This window comes from Amphibalanus amphitrite, unplaced genomic scaffold (genome assembly GCF_019059575.1).
Source record: "Amphibalanus amphitrite isolate SeventyFive unplaced genomic scaffold, NRLGWU_Aamphi_draft 000082F_arrow, whole genome shotgun sequence".
Classification (NCBI taxonomy): Eukaryota; Metazoa; Arthropoda; class Thecostraca; order Balanomorpha; family Balanidae; genus Amphibalanus; species Amphibalanus amphitrite.
The window spans coordinates 454,025-463,295 of NW_024881578.1; the positions used below are offsets into that span (position 1 = coordinate 454,025).

The window sequence follows — 9,271 nt, forward strand, 5'->3', positions numbered from 1 at the left end:
TCTTGAGCGGAGGAGCGACCTGCCGAAGAAACTCCAACTGCAAGCTTGATATGGAACAGACTATAGGACGATTGAAGAGGTATCCTGTTGGGCTAAATGCCGGACAATCTCAAGCTCTAATTTTGCATTTAATGCTTAATTATCCTACTATGTTGAATGAAAACTACCCATGTGTCATTAAGTATAACTTCAAATAGTGGGTTTAGTTAGTGACATATGGTGGAGCATTAGGGGTTTTAGGGGTGCACATGCACCCCCTAACTGAATAAAGCACCTTCTCAAAATGACGCTTGAAACACTTCAAAAACAAGTACAGGTAAGGGGAAATTGTGTTTTTCTCTGTTAACTCTCCTCCGTATAGGGGGAGGGGTCGAACAGACCCCACCCCCCTCGGTTTTTCGCGAATAACTCGCGTAAAAACGGCTAATCGCGACGAAACTTTCAGTACCCTCGAGTTAATCAATTTTGCATCTACCCGGAAACTTTAATTACCCTGACCCAAGTGACCTTTGACCTGTGACCTATTTCTCGAGACCATGTTTGGCCGGGATCGCGATTCGGCGTATGTTGGCTCGCATTAGCCGCGCGTTTGCAGTCTTTTCGTGGTTTCAAGCGTTCAAACATGTGATATGATGTTGGTCCCATGCATTTGGATGGGTGTGAAGGTCACCTGAAGGTCAGGTCAGGTCATTGACCTTTGATGACCTCAGTTCACTTTTTCGAGTTTTACATGTTTCCAGGCTAGTTTTTGGAGCTGAACTCGAATTCAGCAACCATTTGAACATTTACGAAGTACTTTTGGTGCCTTCGTAACATGTTACGAAGCTGTCAGAGGCGGTTGACACGTACTACGAATACCCGGCAGGACCACTACTGGTTGACCTGACCCGACCTGGCCTAAATGCATGAAGATATCATTCTTCTGGGATCAACACTAACACGATATTCGTGATCAGCACCCCGGAAAAGCTCAGCCACACTTACGACGCTCTAACAGGTCCCAATTTTCCCGACTTTTGTGTCATTGACCTGACCTGGAAGGTCAACCATGAACCAATGACCTAGGACCTTAAATTGGGTATCATCGTCTTCCTCTCGTCACGGGCAGCACGCTCGTTTTTTTCGCGAAGCTCTAGCTCGATCAGCGGCCAAACGGCAATGGGGGCAACGCCCCCCCCCCCCTATACGTTAGCGGCTGACAAAACGCCAATACGGGCGAGATTTAAATCCATATACATTCAGGCATGAGACAAGAAAGCTCCTGTTTAATAGTGTTAATGAACTATGAAGAAGCTTCAGCTATTAACCCGCGCCGGGCCGGTGCTCTGAAATTCCGCGCCGGGCCGCGGGGGGGTGTTTGAACACCCCCCCTTCTAACTCGGCTCCTGGGCCACGTAGTGACACGCGGTAAGCGGCAATCGAAAGAACGTCAAAAATAAGGACGAAAACACTTCAGTCATTTTTTTGGTCAGGTCAAAGGTCATGTCACCAGAGGTCACCAAAGGTAAAATGTTGACTATTTCAACATTTTGGAAACTGCCAACGGCTATCTCGGGAACCAATAGAGCTACAGCGCCGCAAAAAAGCGCATTCGATAGCCCTTTTACAGACCTTTCTGAGTAATGTTCTCAGATTTGACCTCAGGTCAACGGTTTAGCCTCCAAAGGGCAAAAACTCCAAAAATAGCCGTTTTTACGAAAAACGTTTTTTCGGCAATAACTTCTGACTCAAAAGAGCTATGACATTACTTTTGCCAGCATTGTGTTCCTCTCGTCGAGACGCGTCGAATGAACTATAATTTGACCTTGAAAGGTCAACTTGAAAATTTGACCTCAGGTCAAGGTCATAACCTGACCGGATTGGTCATGTTGCATATCAGTCGATCCGCAACGTCGAGCCGAACACATCTAAGGCGTTTTCAGCGCTCTAGCACGCCTCTATCAGAAGTTATCATCGAAAAACTGTTAGATTCTGTTCGTGACCTGAGATGACCTCGGGGACATAACGAGGGGTCACAGTTGCCATTTTCTGGTTCAGTGTGTCTATTTTACCAACATCTCGATGTTTGAGAGTGTCTAGAATAGCGTTCGTGCAAAACAGGCGCTTTTCAATTTTCTCCCATTGACTTATAATGGAGAGGAGTAATCACTCGCTTATATAGAACTTCTTTGCGAAACGCTTTGCACCTGACCAGTGTAACTATTCGCAATCTCGGAGTTCTTATGTGCCTTTTTAAATCGGCAATCGATGGGACAAGAAAACGAGCACCGAACGATAAAAACTTTCGGCTTCAGCGTCAAGTGAAAACGACAGGACTGACCAAAAATTGACCTGAATTCACGGATATTTTCAACATCGGTGGATGGTGACTCATGGTCAGGCCAATTTTGGCATCGCTCCATTATAGGTCAATAGGGGAAAATGACAGTCTTGCTCTCCCTTGCGAAAGCCATTTTGACATGACCTTGATTTTGACCATTCTTTCTAAACTTTTAACCCGCGCCGGGCCGGGGGGGGGGGTGTTTGAACACCCCTCCCTGTGGTTTTTGGCACACCTATTTGTGCATCTTTTCCGCACATGTTGTGAAAATTTCAGACCCAGGTCACCTTAGGTCAGGTCACCAGGTCACGCCAAGTGACCTCACCTCAGAAAAAATAATGCTCGTCATAGCTACACCGACTAGACTGAACGATTGCCTTGAAACTTTCACGCGCAGTGGAAGGGGGGGGGGGGGCGGATTTCGCCCACCCCTCCTGTTTTTCGCCAATAACTCGCGCCGCAAACATGATATTAATGTGAAACAACTTTGGCTTTCTGTCCAGAATTGAACTGCGGATCTTCTCATGCAAGAAATAAAAAAATCGGGTCACAACTTTTCTAGTAATAGCGGTGTAAAGTCAAACATCCTGCCGCCGCGGCTGCGTGGGGGCGCGGCGGCCGGCGCTAGCCGCTACGCGCCGCCTGAGTTGTAGACTGTGTCGGGGCGGGACGGTTCCGTCTTTACATCGCGCTCCTTACCGCTGATTATGTTGGATTCGCGTCAAATTTTGTGAGAAGACTAAGAAATGTACAGGCAATCTTATGGTCAAAACATTTTGAAAATCGGCCGGTAACAACTTGAGTTATGAGTGTGTAAACACAGAATTGTGATTGCCGCGTTTCCCTCGTCCGCCGATCCCGCTTCAGCCGGCGACATCTTACGCTTAGCAGGCTTCTAACTGCCATATTTATTGTTGGATTAACAAGAAATTCACCATACATACTCACAAATGTATGTTCTTTCGTACAGTGAAAGAAAAAAGAAAATCAGCCGGTAACGTTTTGAGTTATCGGCGTGTAAACGCAAAAAAGTCGCTAATATGGAAGATTTGACCACTTTTGACCTCATTTGACCTTGAAGATATTGACCTAGGGTCATGAAATTCACACACAACAGAGTTCCCCTGGGCCCCCACCTACCCTCCAAATTTCGTCTTTCTAGCTCCAGTGGGAGCTGAGATCTTAGGGGGGGGGGGGGCGACATCCGCCCCCTTCCACTGGGCGTAGTACTCGCAACCCTTCCACTGCGCGTGTTAAAAGCAATACTATCTATAAAATGTATATCTTGGAATTTTGATATCGGTGACCTAAGGTTAGGTCAATTTTGCGGCCTCTCCATTATAAGTCAATGGGAGAATATTGAAAAGCGTCTGTTTTGCACGAACGCTATTCTAGACACTCTCAAACATCGAGATGTAGGTAAAATTGACACACTGAACCAGAAAATGGCAACTGTGACCCCCGTTATGCCCCCGATGTTATCTCAGGTCACGAACAGAATCTAACAGTTTTTTGCTAATAACTTCTGATAGAGGCGTGCTAGAGCGCTGAAAACGCCTTAGATGTGTTCGGCTCGACGTTGCGGATCGACTGATATGCAACATGACCTTTTCCGGTCATGTCATGACCTTGACCTGAGGTCAAATTTTCAAGTTGACCTTTCAAGGTCGAATTATAGTTCATTCGACGCGTCTTGACGAGAGGAATACGACGCTGGCAAAAGTAATGTCATAGGTCTTTCGAGTCAAAAGTTATTGCCAAAAAACATTTTCCGTAAAATCGGCTATTTTTGGAGTTTTTGCCCTCTGGGGGCTAAACCGTTGACCTGAGGTCAAATCTGAGAACATTAATCAGAAAGGTATGTAAAAGGGCTATCGAAAGCGCTTTTCTACGGCGCTGTAGCTCTATCGGTTCTTGAGATAGCCATCGGCAGTTTTCAAAATGATGAAATAGTCAACATTTTACCTTTGGTGACCTCTGGTGACCTGACCTTTGACCTGACCCGAAAAATGACTGAAGTGTTTTTGTCCTTAATTTGGACGTTCTTTCGATTGCTGCTTTTTGCGTGTCACTACCTGGCTCAGGAGCCGAGTTAGAAGGGGGGGGGGGGTGTTCAGACCCCCCGGCCCGGCGCGGAATCTCAGAGCACCGGCCCGGCGCGGCCGAATTAGAATATTGCACACGTGACCCCGCGCCACATTATGCCACTTACGTCATGCTTGGTCATCCTTAGGCTGCTATCATTGTTGTGACCGCAAATTGTCTTAGAGACATGACAGAGTGATGGAAAATTATTGTGTTAAGCAAAAATCAAATAAGATAACTTAAAATAAAATGAAATAGAAAACATAACATATGATAGAATAGAAGCAATAAAAAAGAAAACAACATAAAGAACGGCACCTATATATAGAAGATTGTATAAGGCATAGATATAAGTATGCTTGTATAGTTTGGCAGAAAGTGTTCCTTCATTGCAATCTCATTCAGGACCATGGGCATATCAAGCTTTCATCAGTTTCCGTGTTGTCCCTTTGGCCTTTGATTTATCGAAGTGTTTTCCGTTGATAGTCTTGGTAGAGTTCGATAGATAGACGAGTCAGGACCTTTTCTGAGCAGTTCATGCTGTCTCGGCTTGTGATTTAACCCTCGCATGTGTAGGGGGGGGGGGTCGGATGGACCCCCCCATGTTTTTCGCAAATAGCTCGCGTAAAAAGCGACCGATCGCGACGAAACTGTCAGTACCCTCGCATTGATCAATTTTACACCTACCCTGAAAATTTCATGACCCTGACCCAAATGACCTTTGACCTGTGACCTCTTTTCCGAGACCATGTTTGGCCGGAATCGCGATTCCGCGTATGTCGGCTCGCATTAGCCGCGCGTTTGCAAGCTTTTCGTGGTTTCAAACGTTCAAACATGTGATTTGATGTTGCTCCCATGCATTAGGGTGGGTGTCAAGGTCACCTGAAGGTCAGGTCAGGTCACTGACCTTTGGAGACCTCGGGTGACCTCGGTTCACTTTTTCGAGTTTTACATGTTGCTAGGCTAGTTTTTGGAGCTGAATTCGAATTTAGCAACCATTTGAACATTTACGAAGTAGTTTTGGTGCCTTCGTAACATGTTACGAAGCTGCCACAGGCGGTTGACACGTACCTACTACAAATACCCGTCACAACCCCTACTGGTTGACCTGACCTGACCTGACCCGACCTGGTCTAAATGCTTAAAGACATCATCTGTGATCAAAACTAACACGATATTCGTGATTAGCACCCCTAAAAACCCCTTAGCAGCCACACTTTACGACTTTCTAATTGGTCCCGATTTTCCCGACTTTGGGTCATTGACCTGACCTGGAAGGTCAACCAATGACCTAGGACCTTAAAATTGGGTATCATCGGCTTCCTCTCGTCACGGGCAACACGCACGTTTTTTCCGCGAAGCTCTAGCTCGATCAGGGGCCAAACGGCAGGGGGGTCCAACCGACCCCCCCCCCTACACATTAGAAGCTGGCAAACGCCGCACGCATGCGAGGGTTAACCCTCGCCGGCCGAAGGGAAGAAGAGGGGGGAGGGGGGTGTCTCCCCCATAGGTTCTTTTCAGTACAATAGCTCCGAACATACCGGAAATAGAGAGCTGGCATACCTGACCTTTGACTCAAGCCGGATCTTGTGACGTCAACCACATTTCCAGGACAGGTCAGGTCACTGACCTATCCTGGAAATGTGGTTGATGTGGATGACGTCACATGTGAGCCTCTGCACGGTCTTCAACTGTCGCAACTAGTCACAACACGCTCAGTGCCAGAGGAATTTTCACAGGGAGATGAAACCTACACGACGTAGTATCCTCCAGAGGCCTCACAGCTTGTGTATATCGGATTTTTCCTAAACGTCACATGAGGTCAGGTCGGTCATGTGACCTCACCATTAGATAATAAGTCAATGGATAAAATGAAAACTGCTATTTGAGCACCGGGAACGATCTCAAACTATCTTAAGCACACGGAATCGTGATTTCTTGCACTCCTTGCAAGGTGCAATGCTTGCTTTTGCATATTTGACCTTGCATGACGTCCTTTATGACGTTACTAGGGTCAAACAGTTTTTCGTCAACAACTGTCCATCAACCTGATCTAGTGAGTCCTGAAAGCCACCAGTGGACTCAGGAAAACCTGCCGAGTCGAATAAGTTGCGATATGACCTCATTCGACCCATTTCGTGAACTGAGGGGCTCTGACCTGACCTTGACCCGAGGTTAGCATCTCAAGTTGACCTCACCCGAATACAACGTATACCATTCGACGCGCCTGAGCGAGGCAAATACGATAATGCCAAAATCGCGGCTCTGCGGCCGTTTTTCGCGAAGTTATTCATCAAAACTGAACTCGTGCCTCGGCCCACTTGACCTGACCTCAGAGGTCACCGGTTCACCCGAGACCTTAAAATCGGGTACCAGTTGCTGCGTCTCGTAATGACGCGCTCGTTTTTTTCGCGATGCTCTAGCTCTTTTAGGGGCGAAACGGCGGGGGGGGGGGGGGTCGTACCCGCCCCCCCCTCGGCCGGCGCGTATGTAGAAAACCAATAGGTCCGGCAAGGGTTAAGTATTCAGACGACACTTCAAAGTTAGTTGATGATTTATTCGACAGGTCAAACACGGCACAGTCAAAAGGAGACACCGTAACAATCCAAAGTAAGTTAATTAGAAAAAAAGGATTTAGAAAGTGGAGGCTCAACCGTCAACCATAGCTCAACTCTGAGAGCCCTTTAGCGAAGTGTCGGTATGCGTGCACTTAGGTCCCTTAACCCTCGCCCTGGCAGAGGGCATTTTTCATAACACGACCTGGCAGGGGGGGGGGGGTCGATGCGACCCCCCCTTGCGATTGGCTCCTATGGCACCTAGAAACACCAAATTTGGTAGGTAGGTGGGACCCCTGGAGTTCTCGCCCCTGTGCAAAGTTGGTTGCTCTAGGTCAATATTTAGTTTTTTTTGGGGGTATAAATGTAAAAATTTCGCTAAAAACAGGTCAAAAGTTTTTCGCTTATAACTGTTGATCTAATTAAGATAGAGCAAAAAGAAAAGCACCAGTGAACTCAGAACGTCAAGGCGCGTCGAATGATGTACTTTTTAGCTTGCTTAAATGTACTTAAAGTTTTTCTTAATTTTTAAGTAGACTTTAATTAATTAATTACGTTCAAGTTAACCAAATTGCATCATATCTCATATCATTCGATTCGGCTGATCGCGAGGAACACAATGACACCATTTTTAAGCTCTAGCGCCATTATGTCCCAAGTTATTGGCAAAAACGTCATTTCACCTCAGTTGACCTCATTTGACCTGACCCATGGATAAGTACACCAAACAAAGAAGCACCAAGTGACCTGCTGTTCTGTGGTTTCAAAGCACAAAAGTGATAGAACGAAGCGGATATCTCCAGTATTTTCCGAATTTAGTATTTTCCCATAGGCTTAGCATTACGACGTAATGACCTCCAACTGACCTCAGGTCAGTGACCTGAAAAACCCGAACTATATGTTATACAACTCAGTGAACTTAGCACACCCTAAAAGTTTGAAGGAAATCAGTTCAAACTGTGAGCTGGACAGGTGCAAAAAGAAGATTGAAATTTGACCATGACCTTGTACCGGTTTTTCTGACCTGTTGACCTGACCCAAGGTCACCCGGACCTTGAATTTTCAGGTCATATGTAAAATGGTTGCCCCATAGGCTGTGCCAAATTTGGCAAATATTTACGCTACTTCGAAAAGAAAAACCTTAGGGGGGGGGGGGGAGTCGCATCGACCCCTCCCCCTGCCAGGGCGAGGGTTAAGCGATGTTTAGCTCGAATAGTTTGCCAGCTATTGACGATTACATGTGTATTTAGTTGACAAAAATATTAATCTTCGATGACTTGTAGTGTCCTAAATTTTCACCCGAAATAAAAATCGCTTAGGAATTTTCGTATTGATTTTTGACGGCTTTGACACCTTTCACCGGTTGTCGTGTCGTAGTCAGGAGGAGCCGAGTTAGGAAGAAGCGTCGCCCTTCCTCGGAGTGCCATAGCCTAAATGGATCACGGCCCTGACACAAGCTGATTCTACATCTCTCTTATAAGCCTCTCATGACAAGTCAAACTACGTAGCTATAGGACGTATGACAACACTGAATTAGTAAGTTTGAAGTGGTGGTACTGACCGGTTCTCGGTGTGACGGTCTGCAGCTGGCGCGGCGCTCACGGCTCGGGGGCAGGTGGGCCGGTCGTCGGCGAGGGGTGGGCGGGGTGCAGGGAGGGGACAGGGGGAGGGGCGGCGTCCGACTCCGGCGGGGGTCGCTCCAGAAGGACTGCGCGGCCCAGGGCAGCGCCTCCGACGAGCTGACCGACCAGCACCGAGCAGCGCGCGTCAATGGTTGGCCGGGCGCCCCGCCGGCGGCCCCGAGACGGCCGCCGATAGCGCCCCCCTCCGCCCCACACACTCAACGCACAGGTATCGGCGTCATGGGCGGCACGGCACGCCGGCCACGACGGCGGGTCAGTGACTGCCGGGGAGGCGCGCCGAACTTTGCCCGTCGCTCGGACCACCACTCTACTGGTTATCGATCATTGAAACACGTCTACATAACGCTGCCATCAAGTGGGATGTTGCAAAAGTGTTAGCCGAGGTCACCACTGTCATTGAGGTCACCGGTGGATGAGGTCCTCTCATATCAGTGAGAGGTCCTTGTGTCACCACTAACGACTTGATGAATGTCGCTGCGACTGGACTGATAACAAAACAAAGACTGAAGACAAATATATCTGACTCATATTCCTGAAAAGAAAAGAACATACACGTACAATGTACATACTTATCAGGCTCAGATCCTGATATGTCGTATGTAACCGGTCTCATCAGGATCGTTTAAATCATATAGTCGTCTTCTGACGGCTGTTCTGATGGAGTTACC

The 9,271-nt window shown here is 47.5% G+C and overlaps 1 protein-coding gene across 1 annotated transcript in view; it reads right to left on the reverse strand.

The window, feature by feature from the left end:
• LOC122379643 (NPC intracellular cholesterol transporter 1-like) overlaps nt 1–8,876 on the reverse strand; it is a 47,066-nt gene extending 38,190 nt beyond the window's left edge. Inside the window, exon 1 of the mRNA XM_043361989.1 lies at nt 8,522–8,876. The gene's annotated coding sequence lies outside the window, so the exon portion shown is untranslated. The remainder of the gene's footprint in view (nt 1–8,521) is intronic.
• Nucleotides 8,877–9,271: the final 395 nt, after the last annotated feature.